Source organism: Equus caballus, chromosome 8 (assembly GCF_041296265.1).
Source record: "Equus caballus isolate H_3958 breed thoroughbred chromosome 8, TB-T2T, whole genome shotgun sequence".
Classification (NCBI taxonomy): domain Eukaryota; kingdom Metazoa; phylum Chordata; class Mammalia; order Perissodactyla; family Equidae; genus Equus; species Equus caballus.
The window spans coordinates 35,795,410-35,814,695 of record NC_091691.1 but is presented as its reverse complement, the minus strand read 5'-3'; positions in this window follow the sequence as shown (position 1 = coordinate 35,814,695).

The window sequence follows — 19,286 nt, the reverse complement described above, 5'->3', positions numbered from 1 at the left end:
GGTGTCATTGGCATGTGGTTCTGGCATGTCTTAGAGGTGGTTCCGGCATGCACGGCAGGTGGTTCCGGCAGGTCCGGCAGGTGTTTGCCGTCTTCCCATGATCTGGTTCCGGCATGTCCGCAAGGTGATTCTGCAGTGTCCACCAAGTGGTTTTGGCATAGCCGGCATATGGTTTTGGCCTGTGAGGCAGGTGGTTCCGGCATGTCCAGCAGGTGGTTCCGGCGAGCTCTGCAGGTGCTTCCGGTCTCTCCGGCACGTGTTTGTGGCACGTCTGAGCGATGGTTCCGTCATCCCCGGCAGGTGATTCCGGAGTCTCCGGCATGTGGTTCTGGCACCTCTGAGAGGTGGTTCCGGAATGCCTGGCATGTGATTCAGGAGTGTCTGCCGAGTGGTTCTTGCGTTACCGGCAGTTGATTTTGGCGTGTCCAGTAGGTGGTTCTGGGGAGTGGATCAGCTGGTTCCAGCATACTCGGCAGGTGGTACCGTCGTGTCCAGAACATGGTTCTGGCACGTCTGAGAGGTGGTCCCGGCATGCCCGGCAGGTGATTCTGGAGTGTCAGGCATGTAGTTCTGGCACCTCTGAGAGGTGGTTCCGTCATGCCGGGCAGGTGAATCTCGAGTGTCTGCCAAGAGGTTCTGGCGTAGCCGGCAGGTGATTTAGGTGTGTCCAGCAGGTGGTTCTGGGGAGTGGATCAGGGGGTTCTGGCATGCTCGGCAGTTGGTACCGGCATGTCCGGAACATGGTTCTGGCAAGTCTGAGAGGTGATTCCGGCATGTCAGACAGGTGATTCCGGAGTGTCGGCCAAGCGTTTCTGGCGTACCCGGCAGGTGATTTTGGCGTGTCCGGCAGGTGTTTCTTGCGATTCAAGAGGGGGCTCAGGCATGCTAAGCAGTTGCTTCCGGCGTGTCCGGCACGTGGTTCTGGAGTGTCTGAGAGCTGGTTCTGGCATGTCCGGCAGATGATTCCGGAGTGTCCGCCAAGTGGTTCTGGCGTAGCTGGCAGGTGATGTTGGCGTGACAGGACGGTGGTTGCAGCAAGCCCGGCAGGTGATTCCAAAGTGTTCACCAACTGGTTGTGGCATAGACGGCAGGTGATTTTGGCATGTCCAGCAGCTGGTTCTGGGGAGTGGAGCAGCTGGTTCCGGTGTGTTCGGCAGGTGCTTCTGCTGTCATTGGCATGTGGTTCTGGCATGTCTGAGAGTTGGTTCCAGCATGTCCGCCAAGTGGTTCTGGCGTAGGTGGCAGGTGATGTTGGCGTGACCGGCAGGAGGTTGCAGCAAGCCCAGCAGGTGATTCCGAAGTGTTCACCCACTGGTTGTGGAGTAGCCGGCAGGTGGTTCCGGCATGCCCTGCAGGTGATTCCGGAGTGTTTGCAAAGTGTTTCTGGCGTAGCGTGCAGGTGATTTTGCATGTCCGGTGGTGGTTCCGGCGAGTAGAGCCGGTGGTTCCGGCATGTCTGGCAGGTGGCTCCGGTCTGTCCGGCAGGTGGTTCTGGGGAGTGGATCAGGAACTTCCGGCGTTCTCGGCAGGTGCTTCCGCCGTCTCCGGCATGTGGTTGTGGCACCTCTGAGAGGTGGTTCCAGCATGCCCGGCAGGTGGTTCCGGAGTGTCTGGCAAGTGGTTGTGGCGTAGCTGGCTGGGGATTCTGGCGTGTCCAGCAGGTGGTTCTGGCGAGTCAAGCATGTGGTCCCAGCGTGTCCGGCAGGTGGTTCTGGCATCCCCGTTAGGTGATTCCGGAGTGTCCGCCAAGTGTTTCTGGCATACCCGGCAGGTGATTTTGGCATGTCCGACAGGTGTTTCTTGCGAGTCGAGCAGGTGGCTGAGGAATGCTCAGCAGGTGCTTCCGGCGTCTCTGGCCCGTGGTTCTGTTGTGTCTGAGAGCTGGTTCTGGCATGTCCAGCAGACGATTCCGGAGTGTCCACCAAGTGGTTCTGGTATACCTGGCAGGTGATTTTGGCGTGTCCAGCATGTGGTTCCGGCGAGCTCGGCAGGTGGTACCGGCGTTTCCGGAACATGGTTCTGGCACGTTTGAGAGATGGTTCCGGCATGCCCGGCAGATGATTCCGGAGTGTCCGCCAAGTGTTTCTGGCGTAGCCGGCAGGTGATTTTGCATGTCCCGCGGCCGTTCCAGCGAGTCGACCCGGTGGTTCCGGCGTGTCTGGCAGGTGGTTCCGGTCTGTCTGGCATGTGGTTCTGGGGTGTCCGACACGAGGTTCTGGCACGTCTGAGAGGTTGTGTCGGCATGCCCTTCACGTGATTCCGGCGTGTCCGGCACGTGGTTCTGGTGTTCTGAGAGCTGGTTCTGGCATGTCCAGCAGATGATTCCGGAGTGTCCACCAGGTGGTTCTGGTATACCTGGCAGGTGATTTTGGCGTGTCCAGCAGGTGGTTCCGACGAGCTCGGCAGGTGGTACCGGCGTGTCCGGAACATGGTTCTGGCACGTCTGAGAGATGGTTCCGGCATGCCCGGTAGGTGATTCCGGAGTGTTCACCAAATGGTTCTGGCGTGGCCGGCAGGTGATTTTGGTGTGTCCACCAAGTGGTTCTGGCGATTCGAGCAATTGGTTCCAGCGTGCTCGGCAGGTGCTTCCGGTGTCATTGGAATGTGCTTCTGGCATGTCTAAGAGGTCGTTCCGGCATGCACGGCAGGTGATTCCGGAGTGTTCGCCAAGTGGTTCTGGCGTAGCCGGCATGTGATTTTGCATGTCCGGCAATGGTTCCGGGGAGTCGAGCCGGTGGTTCAGGCGTGTGCGGCATGTGGTTCCGGTCTGTCCAGCAGGTGGTTCTGGCGTGTCTGGCACGAGGTTCTGGCACGTCTGAGAGGTTGTGTCGGCATGCACGTCACGTGATTCCGACGTCTCCGCCAAGTGGTTCTGGTGTAGCGGGCAGGTGATTTTGGCGTGTCCGGCAGCTGGGACCGGTGAGTCAAGCAGGTGGTTCCAGCGAGTGTTTCCTGTGTTTCTGGTCTGTCGGGGAGATGGTTCTGGCCTGTCCGGCACGTGCTTCTGGCACTTCTGAGTGGTTGTGCTGGCATGCCGGCAGGTGATTCTGGAGTGTCCGCCAAGTGGTTCTGGCGTAGCCAGCAGGTGATTTTGGCGTGTCCGGCAGGTGGTTCTGGGGAGTGGATCAGGAACTTCCGGCATTCTCGGCAGGTGCTTCCGCCGTCTCCGGCATGTGGTTGTGGCACCTCTGAGAGGTGGTTCCAGCCAGCCCGGCAGGTGATTCCGAAGTGTTACCAAATGGTTGTGGCGTAGCCAGCAGTTGATTTTGGCGTGTCCAGCAGGTGGTTTTGGCGAGTCGAGCAGGTGGTTCTGGCGTGCTCGGCAGGTGTTTCTGGTGTCATTGGCATGTGGTTCCTTCATGTCTGAGAGGTGGTTCCGCCATGCCTGGCAGGTGATTCCGGAGTGTTCGCCAAGTGGTTCTGGCATAGCCGGCATGTGATTTTGCATGTCCTGCAATGGTTCCTGGGAGTCGAGCCGGTGGTTCAGGCGTGTCCGGCATGTGGTTCCGGTCTGTCCAGCAGGTGGTTCTGGCGTGTCCGGCATGAGGTTCTGGCACGTCTGAGAGGTTGTGTCAGCATGCACGTCACGTGATTCCGGCTTCTCCGCCAAGTGGTTCTGGTGTAGCGGGCAGGTGATTTTGGCGTGTCCGGCAGGTGGGACCGGTGAGTCAAGCAGGTGGTTCCAGTGAGTGTTTCCTGTGTTTCTGGTCTGTCGGGGAGATGGTTCCGGCCTGTCCGGCACGTGCTTCTGGCACTTCGGAGGGGTTGTGCTGGCATGCCCGGCAGGTGATTCTGGAGTGTCCGCCAAGTGGTTCTGGCGTAGCCGGCAGGTGATTTTGGTGTGTCCGGCAGGTGGTTCTGGGGAGTGGATCAGGAACATCCGGCATTCTCGGCAGGTGCTTCCGCCGTCTCCGGCATGTGGTTGTGGCACCTCTGAGAGGTGGTTCCAGCATGCCCGGCATGTGATTCCGGAGTGTCCGACAAGTGGTTGTGGCGTAGCTGGCTGGGGATTCTGGCGTGTCCGGCAGGTGGTTCTGGCGAGTCAAGCAGGTGGACCCAGCGTGTCCGGCAGGTGGTTCCGGTCTGTCCTGGAGGTGGTTCCGGAGTGTCTGCCGAGTGGTCCTGGCGTAGCCGGCAGGTGATTTTGGCGTGTCCAGCATGTGGTTCAGAAGAGTGGAGCAGGTGGTTCCGGCATACTCGGCAGGTGGTTCCGGCGTGTCCGGGACATGGTCCTGGCACGTCTGAGAGGTGGTTTCGGCATGCCCGGCAGGTGATCCTGGAGAGTCCTCCATGTGGTTCTGGCGTAACCCGCAGGTGTTTCTGGTGTGTCCGGCAGGTGGCTCTGGTGAGTCGAGCAGGTGGTTCCGGCGTGCTCGACCGGTGGTTCCGGCAGGTCCGGCAGGTGTTTGCCGTCTGTCCATGACGTGGTTCCGGCATGCCCGCAAGGTGATTCTGGAGTGTCCACCAAGTGGTTTTGGCGTAGCCGGCATATGATTTTGCCTGTGAGGCAGGTGGTTCCGGCATGTCCAGCAGGTGGTTCCGGTGAGCTCGGCAGGTGCATCCTGTCTCTCGGACACGTGGTTGTGGCACTTTTGAGAGATGGTTCCGGCATACCCGGCAGGTGATTCCGGAGTCTCCGGCATGTGGTTCTGGCTCCTCTGAGAGGTGGTTCCGGAATGCCTGACATGTGATTCCGGAGTGTCTGCTGAGTGGTTCTGGCATAGCCGGCAGGTGATTTTGGCGTGTCCAGTAGGTGGTTTTGGAGAGTCGAGCAGGTGGTTCTGGCATGCTTGGCGGTTGTTTCCGGTGTCATTGGCATGTGTTTCCGACATGTCTGCGAGGTGGTTCCGCCGTGCCTGGCAGGTGATTCCGGAGTGTCCGCCATGTGTTTCTGGAGTACCCGGCACGTGATTTTGGCATGTCCAACAGGTGTTTCTTGCGATTCGAGCAGGTGGCTCAGGCATGCTCAGCTGGTGCTTCCGGTGTCTCTGGCACGTGGCTCTGGTGTGTCTGAGAGCTGGTTCTGGCATGTCCGGTGATGATTCCGGAGTGTCCACCAAGTGGTTCTGGTATAGCTGGCAGGTGATTTTGGCGTGTCAGGAAGGTGGTTCCGGCTAGTTGAGCACGTGGATCAGGCGTGCTTGCCAGGGGGTTCAGGCGGGTCTGGCAGGTGGTTTCGGTCTGTTCGGGGTGTGGTTCCGGCATCTCAGGCACATGGTTCTGGCACATCTGAGAGGTGGTTCTGGCCAGCCCCACAGGTGTTTCTGGAGTGTCCGGCAACTGGTTCTGGCGTAGCTGGCAGGTGATGTTGACGTGACCGGCAGGTGGTTCCAGCTTGCCCGGCAGGTGATTCCGGAGTGTCTGCCGAGTGGCTCTGGCGTGGCCGGCAGGTGATTTTGGCGTGTCCAGCAGGTGGTTCCGGCGAGCTCGGCAGGTGGTACCGGCGTGTTCGGAACATGGTTCTGGCACGTCTGAGAGATGGTTCCGGCATGCCCGGCAGGTGATTCCGGAGTATTCCCCAAGTGGTTCTGGCGTAGCCGGCAGGTGATTTTGCATGTCCGGCAATGGTTCCGGCGAGTCGAGCCAGTGGTTCCGGCGTGTCCGGCAGGTGGTTCTGGCGTGTCCGGCACGAGGTTCTGGCATGTCTGAGAGGTGGTTCCGGCATGCCCAACAGGTGATTCCGGAGTGACCGCCACGTGGTTCTGGCGTACCCGGCAGGCGATTTTGGCGTGTCTGGCAGGTGTTTCTTGCAAGTCGAGCATGTGGCTCAGGCATGCTCAGCAGGTGCTTCCGGCGTGTCCGGCACGTGGTTCTGGTGTTTCTGAGAGCTGCTTCTGGCATGTCCGGCAGATGATTCCGGAGTGTCCACCAAGTGGTTCTGGCATACCCAGCAGGTGATTTTGGCATGTCAGGTAGGTGGTTCCGGCGAGTCGAGCAGGTGGATCATGCGTGCTCGGCAGGTGGTTCAGGCGGGTCTGGCAGGTGGTTTCGGTCTGTTCGGGGTGTGGTTCCGGCATCTCAGGCACATGGTTCTGGCACGTCTGAAGGTGGTTCCGGCCGGCCCGACAGGTGTTTCCATGGTGTCCGCCAAGTGGTTCTGGCGTAGGTGGCAGGTGATGTTGGCGTGACCGGCAGGAGGTTGCAGCAAGCCCAGCAGGTGATTCTGAAGTGTTCACCCACTGGTTGTGGAGTAGCCGGCAGGTGGTTCCGGCATGCCCGGCAGGTGATTCCGGAGTGTTCGCAAAGTGTTTCTGGCGTAGCGTGCAGGTGATTTTGCATGTCCGGTGGTGGTTCCGGCGAGTAGAGCCGGTGGTTCCAGCATGTCTGGCAGGTGGCTCCGGTCTGTCCGGCAGGTGGTTCTGGGGAGTGGATCAGGAACTTCCGGCATTCTCGGCAGGTGCTTCCACCATCTCCGGCATGTGGTTGTGGCACCTCTGAGAGGTGTTTCCAGCATGCCCGGCAGGTGAGTCCGGAGTGTCTGACAAGTGGTTGTGGCGTAGCCGGCTGGTGATTCTGGCGTGTCCGGTAGGTGGTTCTGTCGAGTCAAGCATGTGGTCCCGGCGTGTCTGGCAGGTGGTTCCGGTCTGTCCTAGAGGTGGTTCCGAGGGTCTGCCGAGTGATTCTGGCGTAGCTGGCAGGTGATTCTGGCGTGTCCAGCAGGTGGGACCGGTGAGTCAAGCAGGTGGTTCCAGCGAGTGTTTCCTGTGTTTCCGGTCTATGCGGGAGATGGTTCCGGCCTGTCCGGCACGTGCTTCTGGCACGTCGCGGAGGTTGTGCTGGCATGCCCGGCAGGTGATTCTGGAGAGTCCGCCAAGTGGTTCTGGCATAGCCGGCAGGTGATTTTGGCGTGTCCGGCAGGTGGTTCTGGGGAGTGGATCAGGAACTTCCGGCGTTCTCGGCAGGTGCTTCCGCCGTCTCCGGCATGTGGTTGTGGCACCTCTGAGAGGTGGTTCCAGCATGCCCGGCAGGTGGTTCCGGAGTGTCTGGCAAGTGGTTGTGGCGTAGCTGGCTGGGGATTCTGGCGTGTCCAGCAGGTGGTTCTGGCGAGTCAAGCATGTGGTCCCAGCGTGTCCGGCAGGTGGTTCTGGCATCCCCGTTAGGTGATTCCGGAGTGTCCGCCAAGTGTTTCTGGCATACCCGGCAGGTGATTTTGGCATGTCCGACAGGTGTTTCTTGCGAGTCGAGCAGGTGGCTGAGGAATGCTCAGCAGGTGCTTCCGGCGTCTCTGGCCCGTGGTTCTGTTGTGTCTGAGAGCTGGTTCTGGCATGTCCAGCAGACGATTCCGGAGTGTCCACCAAGTGGTTCTGGTATACCTGGCAGGTGATTTTGGCGTGTCCAGCATGTGGTTCCGGCGAGCTCGGCAGGTGGTACCGGCGTTTCCGGAACATGGTTCTGGCACGTTTGAGAGATGGTTCCGGCATGCCCGGCAGGTGATTGCGGAGTGTATGCCAAGTGGTTCTGTCGTAGCCGGCAGGTGATTTTGCATGTCCGGCGGTGGTTCAGGAGAGTCGAGCCGGTGGTTCCGGCGTGTCCGGCAGGTGGTTCCGGTCTGTCTGGCAGGTGGTTTCGGTCTGTTCGGGGTGTGGTTCCGGCATCTCAGGCACATGGTTCTGGCACGACTGAGATGTGGTTCCGGCCGGACCGACAGGTGTTTCCATGGTGCCCGCCAACTGGTTCTGGCCTAGCTGGCAGGTGATGTTGGCGTGACCGGCATGTGCTTCCAGCCAACCCGGCAGGTGATTCCGAAGTGTTCGCCAAATGATTGTGGCGTAGACGGCAGGTGACTTTGGCATGTCCAGCAGGTGGTTTTGGCGAGTCAAGCAGGTGGTTCTGGCGTGCTCGGCATGTGCTTCCGGTGTCATTGGCATGTGGTTCCGGCATGTCTGAGAGGTGGTTCCGCCATGCCCGGCAGGTGATTCCGGAGTGTTCGCCAAGTGTTTCTGGCGTAGCCGGCAGGTGATTTTGCATGTCCCGCGGCCGTTCCAGCGAGTCGACCCGGTGGTTCCGGCGTGTCTGGCAGGTGGTTCCGGTCTGTCTGGCATGTGGTTCTGGGGTGTCCGACACGAGGTTCTGGCACGTCTGAGAGGTTGTGTCGGCATGCCCTTCACGTGATTCCGGCGTGTCCGGCACGTGGTTCTGGTGTGTCTGAGAGCTGGTTCTGGCATGTCCAGCAGATGATTCCGGAGTGTCCACCAGGTGGTTCTGGTATACCTGGCAGGTGATTTTGGCGTGTCCAGCAGGTGGTTCCGACGAGCTCGGCAGGTGGTACCGGCGTGTCCGGAACATGGTTCTGGCACGTCTGAGAGATGGTTCCGGCATGGCCGGCAGGTGACTCCGGAGTGTCTGGCATGTGGTTCTGGCACGTCTGAGAGGTGGTTCCGGCATGCCCGGCAGGTGGTTCCGGAGTGTCCGCCATGTGGTTCTGGCGTACCCGGCAGGTGATTTTGGCGTGTCTGGCAGGTGTTTCTTGCGAGTCGAGCATGTGGCTCAGGCATGCTCAGCAGGTGCTTCCGGCGTGTCCGGCACGTGGTTCTGGTGTGTCTGAGAGCTGGTTCTTGCATGTCCGGCAGATGATTCCGGAGTGTCCAACAAGTGGTTCTGGCATACCCGGCAGGTGATTTTGGCATGTCAGTTAGGTGGTTCCGGCGAGTCGAGTAGGTGGTTCTGGCATCTCAGCAGGTGGTTCAGGCGGGTTTGACAGGTGGTTTCGGTCTCTTCGGGGTGTGGTTCCGGCATCTCAGGCACATGATTCTGGCGTGTCTGAGAGTTGGTTCCGGCCGGCCCGACAGGTGGTTCCAGAGTGTCTGCCGAGTGGTTCTGGCGCAACCGGCAGGTGATTCTTGCGTCTCCAACAGGTGGTTCTGGGGCGGGGATCAGGTGGTTCCGGCATACTCGGCAGGTGGTACCGGCGTGTCCGGAACATGGTTCTGGGAAGTCTGAGAGGTGGTTCCAGCGTGTCCGGCAGGTGGTTCCGCTCTGTCCGGCAGGTGGTTCTGGTGTGTCCGGCACGATGTTCTGGCACGTCTGAGACGTGATTCCGGCATGCCCGACAGGTGATTCCGGAGTGTCCACCACGTGGTTGGGCGTATCCGGCAGGCGATTTCGGCGTGTCTGGCAGGTGTTTCTTGCAAGTCGAGCATGTGGCTCAGGCATGCTCAGCAGGTGCTTCCGGCGTGTCCGTCACGTGGTTCTGGTGTGTCTGAGTGCTGGATCTGGCATGTCCGGCAGATGATTCCGCAGTGTACACCAAGTGGTTCTGGCATACCCGGCAGGTGATTTTGGCATGTCAGGTAGGTGGTTCCGGCGAGTCGAGTAGGTGGTTCCGGCATGCCCGACAGGTGATTCCGGAGTCTCCAGCATGTGGTTCTGGCACCTCTGAGAGGTGGTTCCGGCATGCCCGGCAGGTGATTCCGGAGTGTTCGCAAAGTGTTTCTGGCGTAGCGTGCAGTTGATTTTGCATGTCCGGTGTTGGTTCCGGCCAGTAGAGCCGGTGGTTCCGGCATGTCTGGCAGGTGGCTCCGGTCTGTCCGGCAGGTGGTTCTGGCGTGTCCGGCACGAGGTTCTGGCACTTCTGGGATTTTGTGCTGGTATGCCCGGCAGATGATTCCGGAGTGTTCGCCAAGTGGTTCTGGTGTAGTCGGCAGGTGATTTTGCATGTCCGGCGGTGGTTCCGGCGAGTCGAGCCGGTGGTTCCGGCGTGTCCGGCAGGTGGTTCCGGTCTGTCCAGCAGGTGGTTCTGGCACTTCTGAGTGGTTCTGCTGGCATGCCCGGCAGGTGATTCTGGAGTGTCCGCCAGGTGGTTTTGGCATAGCCGGCATGTGATTTTGGCCTGTCAGGCAGGTGGTTCCGGCATGTGCAGCAGGTGGTTCCGGCATGTCCAGCAGGTGGCTCAGGCATGCTCAGCAGGTGATTCCGGCGTCTCTGGCTCGTGGTTCTGGGGTGTCTGAGAGCTGGTTCTGGCATGTCTGGCAGATGATTCCGGAGTGTCCACCAACTGGTTCTGGCATACCCAGCAGGTGATTTTGGCATGTCAGGTAGGTGGTTCCGGCGAGTCGAGCAGGTGGATCAGGCGTGCTCGGCAGGTGGTTCAGGCGGGTCTGGCAGGTGGTTTCGGTCTGTTCGGGGTGTGGTTCCGGCATCTCAGGCACATGGTTCTGGCACATCTGAGAGGTGGTTCCGGCCGGCCCGACAGGTGTTTCCATGCTGTCCGCCAAGTGGTTCTGGCGTAGGTGGCAGGTGATGTTGGCGTGACCGGCAGGAGGTTCCAGCAAGCCCAGCAGGTGATTCCGAAGTGTTCAGCCACTGGTTGTGGCGTAGCCGGCAGGTGATTTTGGCGTGTCCGGCAGGTGGTTCTGGGGAGCAGATCAGGAACTTCCGGCATTCTCGGCAGGTGGTTCCGGCGTGTCCGGCACATGGTTCTGGCACGTCTGAGAGTTGGTTCCGGCATGCCTGGCAGTGATCCCCGAGAGTCCTCCAAGTGATTCTGGCGTATCCCGCAGGTGTTTCTGGTGTGTCCGGCAGGTGGCTCTGGTGAGTCGAGCAGGTGGTTCCGGCGTGCTCGGCAGGTGGTTCCGGCAGGTCCGGCAGGTGTTTGCCGTCTGTCCATGACGTGGTTCCGGCATGCCCGCAAGGTGATTCTGGAGTGTCCACCAAGTGGTTTTGGCGTAGCCGGCATATGATTTTGGCCTGTGAGGCAGGTGGTTCCGGCGAGCTCAGCAGGTGCTTCCGGTCTCTCCGGCACGTGGTTGTGGCACGTCTGAGAGATGTTTCCGGCATGCCCGACAGGTGATTCCGGAGTCTCTGGCATGTGGCTCTGGCACCTCTGCGAGGTGGTTCTGGCATGCTCGGCAGGTGATTCTGGAGTCTCCGGCATGTGGTTCTGGCACCTCTGAGAGGTGGTTCTGGCATGCTCGGCAGGTGATTCTGGAGTCTCCGGCATGTGGTTGCGGCACCTCTGAGAGGTGGTTCCAGCAAGCCTGGCAGGTGATTCCGGAGTGTCTGCCGAGTGGTTCTGGCATAGCCGGTAGCTGGTGTTGGCGTGTCCAGCAGCTGGTTCTGGCGAGCTCGGCAGGTGGTACCGGCCTGTCCGGAACATGGTTCTGGCACGTCTGAGAGATGGTTCCGGCATGCTAGGTAGGTGGTTCCGGATGGTCTGCCGAGTGGTTCTGGCGTAGCCGGCAGGTGATTCTGGCGTGTCCAGCAGGTGGTTCTGGGGAGTGGATCAGGTGGTTCCGGCATACTCAGCAGGTGGTACCGGCGTGTCCGGAACATGGTTCTGGCAAGTCTGAGAGGTGGTTCTGGCATGCCCGGCAGGTGATTCCGGAGTGTTCACCAAGTGGTTCTGGCGTAGCCGGCAGGTGATTTTGCATGTCCGGCGGTGGTTCCGGCGTGTCCGGCAGGTGGTTCCGGTCTGTCCAGCAGGTGGTTCTGGCGTGTCCGGCACGAGGTTCTGGCACGTCTGAGAGGTGGTTCCGGCATTCCCGACAGGTGATTCCACAGTGTCCGCCACGTGGTACTGGCATACCCGGCAGGTGATTTTGGCGTGTCAGGTAGGTTGTTCCGGACAGTCGAGTAGGTGGTTCCGGCGTGCTCGGCAGGTGGTTCAGGCGGGTCTGGCAGGTGGTTTCGGTCTGTTCGGGGTGTGGTTCCGGCATCTCACGCACATGGTTCTGGCACGTCTGAGAGGTGGTTCCGGCCGGCCCGACAGGTGTTTCCATGGTGTCCGCCTAGTGGTTGTGGCATAGCTGGCAGGTGATGTTGGCATGACCGGCAGGTGTTTCCAGCCAGCCCAGCAGGTGATTCCGAAGTGTTCACCAAATGGTTGTGGCGTAGCCGGCAGGTCATTTTGGTGTGTCCAGCAGGTGGTTTTGGCGAGTCGAGCAGGTGGTTCTGGCGTGCTCGGCAGGTGCTTCCGGTGTCATTGGCATGTGGTTCCTTCATGTTTGAAAGGTGGTTCCGCCATGCCCTGCAGGTTATTCCGGAGTGTTCGCCAAGTGGTTCTGGCGTAGCCGGCAGGTGATTTTGCATGTCCGGCAATGGTTCCGGCGAGTTGAGCCGGTGGTTCCTGCGTGTCCAGCAGGTGGTTCTGGTCTGTCCAGCAGGTGGTTCTGGGGTGTCCTGAACGAGGTTCTGGCACGTGTGAGAGGTTGTGTCGGCATGCACTACACGTGATTCCGGCTTGTCGGCCAATTGGTTCTGGTGTAGCGGGCAGGTGATTTTGGTGTGTCCGGCAGGTGGGACCGGTGAGTCAAGCAGGTGGTTCCGGCGAGTGTTTCCTGTGTTTCCGGTCTGTGCAGGAGATGGTTCCGGCCTGTCCGGCATGTGCTTCTGGCACTTCTGAGACGTTGTGCTGGCATGCCCGGAAGGTGATTTGGAGTGTCCACCAAGTGGTTCTGGCGTAGCCGGCAGGTGATTTTGTCATGTCCGGCAGGTGTTTCTTGCGATTCAACAGGGGGCTCAGGCATGCTAAGCAGTTGATTCCGGCGTGTCCGGCACGTGGTTCCGGTATGTCCTGGAGGTGGTTCCGGAGTGTCTGCCGAGTGGTTCTGGCGTAGCCGGCAGGGGATTTTGGCGTGTCCGGCAGGTGGTTCTGGGGAGTGGATCAGGAACTTCCGGCATTGTCGGCTGGCGCATCGCCGTCTCCGGCATGTGGTTGTGGCACGTCTGAGAGGTGGTTCCGGCATGCCCGGCAGGTGATCCCGGAGAGTCCTCCAAGTGGTTCTGGTGTACCCCGCAGGGGTTTCTGGTGTGTCTGGCAGGTGGCTCTGGTGATTCGAGCAGGTGGTTCCGGCGTGTCCGGAACATGGTTCTGGCACGTCTGAGAGATGGTTCCGGCATGGCCGGCAGGTGACTCCGGAGTGTCTGGCATGTGGTTCTGGCACGTCTGAGAGGTGGTTCCGGCATGCCTGACAGGTGATTCCGGAGTGTCGGCCAATTGGTCTTGGCGTACCCCGCAGGTGATTTTGGCATGTCCCGCAGGTGTTTCTTGCGAGTCGAGCAGCTGGCTCAGGCATGCTCAGCAGGTGCTTCCGGGGTTTCCGGCACGTGGTTCTTGAGTGTCTGAGAGCTGGTTCTGGCATGTCTGGCAGATGATTCCGGAGTGTCCGCCAATTGGTTCAGGTGTAGCTGGCAGGTGATGTTGGCGTGATCGGCAGGTGGTTCCAACCAGCCCGGCAGGTGATTCTGAAGTGTTCACCAACTGGTTGTGGCGTAGCCGGCAGGTGATTTTGGCATGTCCGGCAGGTGGTTCTGATGATTCGAGCAAGTGGTTCCGGCGTGCTCGGCAGGTTCTTCCGGTGTCATTGGCATGTGGTTCTGGCATGTCTTAGAGGTGGTTCCGGCATGCACGGCAGGTGGTTCCGGCAGGTCCGGCAGGTGTTTGCCGTCTTCCCATGATCTGGTTCCGGCATGTCCGCAAGGTGATTCTGCAGTGTCCACCAAGTGGTTTTGGCATAGCCGGCATATGGTTTTGGCCTGTGAGGCAGGTGGTTCCGGCATGTCCAGCAGGTGGTTCCGGCGAGCTCTGCAGGTGCTTCCGGTCTCTCCGGCACGTGTTTGTGGCACGTCTGAGCGATGGTTCCGTCATCCCCGGCAGGTGATTCCGGAGTCTCCGGCATGTGGTTCTGGCACCTCTGAGAGGTGGTTCCGGAATGCCTGGCATGTGATTCAGGAGTGTCTGCCGAGTGGTTCTTGCGTTACCGGCAGTTGATTTTGGCGTGTCCAGTAGGTGGTTCTGGGGAGTGGATCAGCTGGTTCCAGCATACTCGGCAGGTGGTACCGTCGTGTCCAGAACATGGTTCTGGCACGTCTGAGAGGTGGTCCCGGCATGCCCGGCAGGTGATTCTGGAGTGTCAGGCATGTAGTTCTGGCACCTCTGAGAGGTGGTTCCGTCATGCCGGGCAGGTGAATCTCGAGTGTCTGCCAAGAGGTTCTGGCGTAGCCGGCAGGTGATTTAGGTGTGTCCAGCAGGTGGTTCTGGGGAGTGGATCAGGGGGTTCTGGCATGCTCGGCAGTTGGTACCGGCATGTCCGGAACATGGTTCTGGCAAGTCTGAGAGGTGATTCCGGCATGTCAGACAGGTGATTCCGGAGTGTCGGCCAAGCGTTTCTGGCGTACCCGGCAGGTGATTTTGGCGTGTCCGGCAGGTGTTTCTTGCGATTCAAGAGGGGGCTCAGGCATGCTAAGCAGTTGCTTCCGGCGTGTCCGGCACGTGGTTCTGGAGTGTCTGAGAGCTGGTTCTGGCATGTCCGGCAGATGATTCCGGAGTGTCCGCCAAGTGGTTCTGGCGTAGCTGGCAGGTGATGTTGGCGTGACAGGACGGTGGTTGCAGCAAGCCCGGCAGGTGATTCCAAAGTGTTCACCAACTGGTTGTGGCATAGACGGCAGGTGATTTTGGCATGTCCAGCAGCTGGTTCTGGGGAGTGGAGCAGCTGGTTCCGGTGTGTTCGGCAGGTGCTTCTGCTGTCATTGGCATGTGGTTCTGGCATGTCTGAGAGTTGGTTCCAGCATGTCCGCCAAGTGGTTCTGGCGTAGGTGGCAGGTGATGTTGGCGTGACCGGCAGGAGGTTGCAGCAAGCCCAGCAGGTGATTCCGAAGTGTTCACCCACTGGTTGTGGAGTAGCCGGCAGGTGGTTCCGGCATGCCCTGCAGGTGATTCCGGAGTGTTTGCAAAGTGTTTCTGGCGTAGCGTGCAGGTGATTTTGCATGTCCGGTGGTGGTTCCGGCGAGTAGAGCCGGTGGTTCCGGCATGTCTGGCAGGTGGCTCCGGTCTGTCCGGCAGGTGGTTCTGGGGAGTGGATCAGGAACTTCCGGCGTTCTCGGCAGGTGCTTCCGCCGTCTCCGGCATGTGGTTGTGGCACCTCTGAGAGGTGGTTCCAGCATGCCCGGCAGGTGGTTCCGGAGTGTCTGGCAAGTGGTTGTGGCGTAGCTGGCTGGGGATTCTGGCGTGTCCAGCAGGTGGTTCTGGCGAGTCAAGCATGTGGTCCCAGCGTGTCCGGCAGGTGGTTCTGGCATCCCCGTTAGGTGATTCCGGAGTGTCCGCCAAGTGTTTCTGGCATACCCGGCAGGTGATTTTGGCATGTCCGACAGGTGTTTCTTGCGAGTCGAGCAGGTGGCTGAGGAATGCTCAGCAGGTGCTTCCGGCGTCTCTGGCACGTGGTTCTGTTGTGTCTGAGAGCTGGTTCTGGCATGTCCAGCAGACGATTCCGGAGTGTCCACCAAGTGGTTCTGGTATACCTGGCAGGTGATTTTGGCGTGTCCAGCATGTGGTTCCGGCGAGCTCGGCAGGTGGTACCGGCGTTTCCGGAACATGGTTCTGGCACGTTTGAGAGATGGTTCCGGCATGCCCGGCAGATGATTCCGGAGTGTCCGCCAAGTGTTTCTGGCGTAGCCGGCAGGTGATTTTGCATGTCCCGCGGCCGTTCCAGCGAGTCGACCCGGTGGTTCCGGCGTGTCTGGCAGGTGGTTCCGGTCTGTCTGGCATGTGGTTCTGGGGTGTCCGACACGAGGTTCTGGCACGTCTGAGAGGTTGTGTCGGCATGCCCTTCACGTGATTCCGGCGTGTCCGGCACGTGGTTCTGGTGTTCTGAGAGCTGGTTCTGGCATGTCCAGCAGATGATTCCGGAGTGTCCACCAGGTGGTTCTGGTATACCTGGCAGGTGATTTTGGCGTGTCCAGCAGGTGGTTCCGACGAGCTCGGCAGGTGGTACCGGCGTGTCCGGAACATGGTTCTGGCACGTCTGAGAGATGGTTCCGGCATGCCCGGTAGGTGATTCCGGAGTGTTCACCAAATGGTTCTGGCGTGGCCGGCAGGTGATTTTGGTGTGTCCACCAAGTGGTTCTGGCGATTCGAGCAATTGGTTCCAGCGTGCTCGGCAGGTGCTTCCGGTGTCATTGGAATGTGCTTCTGGCATGTCTAAGAGGTCGTTCCGGCATGCACGGCAGGTGATTCCGGAGTGTTCGCCAAGTGGTTCTGGCGTAGCCGGCATGTGATTTTGCATGTCCGGCAATGGTTCCGGGGAGTCGAGCCGGTGGTTCAGGCGTGTGCGGCATGTGGTTCCGGTCTGTCCAGCAGGTGGTTCTGGCGTGTCTGGCACGAGGTTCTGGCACGTCTGAGAGGTTGTGTCGGCATGCACGTCACGTGATTCCGACGTCTCCGCCAAGTGGTTCTGGTGTAGCGGGCAGGTGATTTTGGCGTGTCCGGCAGCTGGGACCGGTGAGTCAAGCAGGTGGTTCCAGCGAGTGTTTCCTGTGTTTCTGGTCTGTCGGGGAGATGGTTCTGGCCTGTCCGGCACGTGCTTCTGGCACTTCTGAGTGGTTGTGCTGGCATGCCGGCAGGTGATTCTGGAGTGTCCGCCAAGTGGTTCTGGCGTAGCCAGCAGGTGATTTTGGCGTGTCCGGCAGGTGGTTCTGGGGAGTGGATCAGGAACTTCCGGCATTCTCGGCAGGTGCTTCCGCCGTCTCCGGCATGTGGTTGTGGCACCTCTGAGAGGTGGTTCCAGCCAGCCCGGCAGGTGATTCCGAAGTGTTACCAAATGGTTGTGGCGTAGCCAGCAGTTGATTTTGGCGTGTCCAGCAGGTGGTTTTGGCGAGTCGAGCAGGTGGTTCTGGCGTGCTCGGCAGGTGTTTCTGGTGTCATTGGCATGTGGTTCCTTCATGTCTGAGAGGTGGTTCCGCCATGCCTGGCAGGTGATTCCGGAGTGTTCGCCAAGTGGTTCTGGCATAGCCGGCATGTGATTTTGCATGTCCTGCAATGGTTCCTGGGAGTCGAGCCGGTGGATCAGGCGTGTCCGGCATGTGGTTCCGGTCTGTCCAGCAGGTGGTTCTGGCGTGTCCGGCATGAGGTTCTGGCACGTCTGAGAGGTTGTGTCAGCATGCACGTCACGTGATTCCGGCTTCTCCGCCAAGTGGTTCTGGTGTAGCGGGCAGGTGATTTTGGCGTGTCCGGCAGGTGGGACCGGTGAGTCAAGCAGGTGGTTCCAGTGAGTGTTTCCTGTGTTTCTGGTCTGTCGGGGAGATGGTTCCGGCCTGTCCGGCACGTGCTTCTGGCACTTCGGAGGGGTTGTGCTGGCATGCCCGGCAGGTGATTCTGGAGTGTCTGCCAAGTGGTTCTGGCGTAGCCGGCAGGTGATTTTGGTGTGTCCGGCAGGTGGTTCTGGGGAGTGGATCAGGAACATCAGGCATTCTCGGCAGGTGCTTCCGCCGTCTCCGGCATGTGGTTGTGGCACCTCTGAGAGGTGGTTCCAGCATGCCCGGCATGTGATTCCGGAGTGTCCGACAAGTGGTTGTGGCGTAGCTGGCTGGGGATTCTGGCGTGTCTGGCAGGTGTTTCTTGCGAGTCGAGCATGTGGCTCAGGCATGCTCAGCAGGTGCTTCCGGCGTGTCCGGCACGTGGTTCTGGTGTGTCTGAGAGCTGGTTCTTGCATGTCCGGCAGATGATTCCGGAGTGTCCAACAAGTGGTTCTGGCATACCCGGCAGGTGATTTTGGCATGTCAGTTAGGTGGTTCCGGCGAGTCGAGTAGGTGGTTCTGGCATCTCAGCAGGTGGTTCAGGCGGGTTTGACAGGTGGTTTCGGTCTCTTCGGGGTGTGGTTCCGGCATCTCAGGCACATGATTCTGGCGTGTCTGAGAGTTGGTTCCGGCCGGCCCGACAGGTGGTTCCAGAGTGTCTGCCGAGTGGTTCTGGCGCAACCGGCAGGTGATTCTTGCGTCTCCAACAGGTGGTTCTGGGGCGGGGATCAGGTGGTTCCGGCATACTCGGCAGGTGGTACCGGCGTGTCCGGAACATGGTTCTGGGAAGTCTGAGAGGTGGTTCCAGCGTGTCCGGCAGGTGGTTCCGCTCTGTCCGGCAGGTGGTTCTGGTGTGTCCGGCACGATGTTCTGGCACGTCTGAGACGTGATTCCGGCATGCCCGACAGGTGATTCCGGAGTGTCCACCACGTGGTTGGGCGTATCCGGCAGGCGATTTCGGCGTGTCTGGCAGGTGTTTCTTGCAAGTCGAGCATGTGGCTCAGGCATGCTCAGCAGGTGCTTCCGGCGTGTCCGTCACGTGGTTCTGGTGTGTCTGAGTGCTGGATCTGGCATGTCCGGCAGATGATTCCGCAGTGTACACCAAGTGGTTCTGGCATACCCGGCAGGTGATTTTGGCATGTCAGGTAGGTGGTTCCGGCGAGTCGAGTAGGTGGTTCCGGCATGCCCGACAGGTGATTCCGGAGTCTCCAGCATGTGGTTCTGGCACCTCTGAGAGGTGGTTCCGGCATGCCCGGCAGGTGATTCCGGAGTGTTCGCAAAGTGTTTCTGGCGTAGCGTGCAGTTGATTTTGCATGTCCGGTGTTGGTTCCGGCCAGTAGAGCCGGTGGTTCCGGCATGTCTGGCAGGTGGCTCCGGTCTGTCCGGCAGGTGGTTCTGGCGTGTCCGGCACGAGGTTCTGGCACTTCTGGGATTTTGTGCTGGTATGCCCGGCAGATGATTCTGGAGAGTCCGCCAAGTGGTTCTGGCATAGCCGGCAGGTGATTTTGGCGTGTCCGGCAGGTGGTTCTGGGGAGTGGATCAGGAACTTCCGGCGTTCTCGGCAGGTGCTTCCGCCGTCTCCGGCATGTGGTTGTGGCACCTCTGAGAGGTGGTTCCAGCATGCCCGGCAGGTGGTTCCGGAGTGTCTGGCAAGTGGTTGTGGCGTAGCTGGCTGGGGATTCTGGCGTGTCCAGCAGGTGGTTCTGGCGAGTCAAGCATGTGGTCCCAGCGTGTCCGGCAGGTGGTTCTGGCATCCCCGTTAGGTGATTCCGGAGTCTCCGCCAAGTGTTTCTGGCATACCCGGCAGGTGATTTTGGCATGTCCGACAGGTGTTTCTTGAGAGTCGAGCAGGTGGCTGAGGAATGCTCAGCAGGTGCTTCCGGCGTCTCTGGCCCGTGGTTCTGTTGTGTCTGAGAGCTGGTTCTGGCATGTCCAGCAGACGATTCCGGAGTGTCCACCAAGTGGTTCTGGTATACCTGGCAGGTGATTTTGGCGTGTCCAGCATGTGGTTCCGGCGAGCTCGGCAGGTGGTACCGGCGTTTCCGGAACATGGTTCTGGCACGTTTGAGAGATGGTTCCGGCATGCCCGGCAGGTGATTGCGGAGTGTATGCCAAGTGGTTCTGTCGTAGCCGGCAGGTGATTTTGCATGTCCGGCGGTGGTTCAGGAGAGTCGAGCCGGTGGTTCCGGCGTGTCCGGCAGGTGGTTCCGGTCTGTCTGGCAGGTGGTTTCGGTCTGTTCGGGGTGTGGTTCCGGCATCTCAGGCACATGGTTCTGGCA